The sequence below is a fragment of the Pithys albifrons genome, chromosome 16 (genome assembly GCF_047495875.1).
Source record: "Pithys albifrons albifrons isolate INPA30051 chromosome 16, PitAlb_v1, whole genome shotgun sequence".
NCBI classification, from domain to species: Eukaryota; Metazoa; Chordata; class Aves; order Passeriformes; family Thamnophilidae; genus Pithys; species Pithys albifrons.
This window is the reverse complement of record NC_092473.1, coordinates 10564305-10566599: the sequence shown is the minus strand read 5'-3', so window position 1 is coordinate 10566599 and position 2295 is coordinate 10564305. Positions and strand designations below refer to the sequence as shown.

General features: G+C 40.2%; 1 long non-coding RNA gene across 1 annotated transcript; it reads left to right on the top strand.

The window, feature by feature from the left end:
* Positions 1–697: 697 nt before the first annotated feature.
* LOC139679457 (uncharacterized) lies at positions 698–1942 on the top strand. Its single transcript, XR_011699197.1, has 2 exons — positions 698–1011; positions 1793–1942. It is a non-coding gene; the product is annotated as an uncharacterized lncRNA (long non-coding RNA).
* Positions 1943–2295: the final 353 nt, after the last annotated feature.

Sequence of the window (2295 nt, the reverse complement as noted above, 5' to 3'; positions counted from 1 at the left end):
CATTTCTATAAGAGGCTTTGATTCAGACAATACCTATTACTGCTGCCTGCTGATACAGACCCAGAAAGTGAAGGAGATTATATTGCATAAGCCTGAACATGAATAGCATTGGTTAGTTAGAGAAACGGTTGGCAACAGTTCAGATACAGGGGGAAAAAAGGCTGCTAATATCCACTGGACATAAATTACCAGTTTAAAACTAGCACCAGTTCATAGATTTAAATGGATTTTTAATGGACTCCAGCCTCACGATTAAAGCAATAAGAGGATATGATTCCTCTATCCCCAATGGCATCGTAAGGGCTTCATTGACATGTGCCTTAGTGATTTATGGTTGACTGCCTTAATCGGAGCTCCAAGCACTGTGGGAAAATGCCCAGGCAGCAAAAGACAGATCATGCAAAAGCCTTGGCTAATTTGGCTTTCTGAGCAGTATTCACAGGTATCAGACTGACCCTGCTCCAGAGGCTGCAGCAAGGTCACCGGTGCCTTTGGCTGGTTGCAGCAAAGTCAAATTATTTCTATGTATATCAGTCACCCACCAGTTTTAGCACTGAAATTTCAATCATCTGGTAAGCTGCCTTTTCTTTGGATTTTTGTTTGCTCTGTAGCCCATACACATGAACATGGTATTGCAACATTTAGCAGTTTTATAATTAACAAATACTTGATGTGCCAAATCAGAAAGGCAGGGAGGCCAGATCAGAGACACCCTGTTCTCAGTGGTCACTGAGGCTGTGCAGAGGGGACAGGAACATAAGGGACAGTGCAAACCCTGCTGCCATTGGACAGAAAGCCCAACAGCCTCACAGTCTCTTAGGCACATATTTCTCTGCCTGCTCTGTACAGTAGGTTTTTTACATGGCATTTACTTCAAAGGGGTTGAGAGGAAAAGAAAACAATAACAACAATGGCCTCAGTTGTAACAGCTGGAGATATTGGGAGACAGCAGATCTCAGAGGAGAAAAGCTGGGAATGTGTCCACTCAGCCCTAGAAACCACATGGAGAACGTGAGTAAACCAAGGGTATGGAAAGAGGAGTCATTGCTCTGGGCAGTACCTGTATTTTACCCACTCCCTAATCCCATGATTCTATTAAATAGTTAAAAGGAAATACTGCAAATATAATTTTCCAGGAGTTTATCCTTGCTTTTGATGTTACAACCATTACAGCACAATAATTTTGAAGTGCTGTGATTTTTTTCAAGAATCAAAATGATTCCTACAGTGAATCTTTTTTTCCCCTCCAGAGGCAGTATGTCTTATCATAGCTTTGTCCCTCATTGGTAAGTCAAACTGTATCTTAGATGTCAACTCCTGTCACACTTATCTATGATTTCATGCATGTAGCAATACTGGATTTCAGCTCACAAGCTTTGAGACTGTCCCTATCTTTCTAGGTTGTGGCTATGGTAACTGTTCCATAAGTTGCTTCCAAATAACCATAAAATGAAGCAGATAGCACAGGAGATATCTCTCATTAATATCCCTTAATTGATTCTATAATCACACTGCAAATTAGCCTGGAACAATCAGGAGTGATACCATTTTCACTTAGGTGGAAATTTCCAAAGCAAAGGAAGTTAAGTCAAAATAAAGTCTACAGTCAATTTCAAAAGTTTAGTATTAGGAAGACAGAAATTATGAGGGTGAAAGAGTTACAGTTTTATTAGAAATCTCTTGACTGGTTGTGTCAGAGCAGACTATTTTCTTTCTTTCACACAAAAGCATGTTGGGACTGGGGATTCACAATTCGTGATTCTTACATTTTTCCCCCTCTTTTTCTTTCTAGGTAGACCAGGCTCTGAGATGGTACCAACCACCACTGTGGTCTCAGTCTAAACAGAAACTCAATTAATCTGATGAAAACTTGACCAAAAGAATTTTGCTTATTGTTTTCCTAACAGATCATGCAAATTAAAGCACAGCTGTGTAAACTTACTCCAAATGTGCAAAATCCTAGATTTGTATAAAAAAGAATCACTAGGTAATTGATACCCATCTAATCAAGAACATTAAAACCAGCTTATGAACCACTGTTACCACTCCCTAGAGTCCCAGTACATCAGCAGCACATTTTAGAGGAGCTCCAGCTCTGAGCTACCTGCTGGCAGAAGACACTGTATGATCCTCTGACATCCTGGCTCCCAGGGGAGTGGGATGTGCTTTAATTCAGATAATACCTACAAAAGAACAAGCCCTGGCAAAGCTACATATTTTCTCACTTTTCCAGGCTTTACTGGTGTGTTATTGTCTGTGCTGCTTAAAAGATTTCCCTTTATTTTTAGCTAAAAA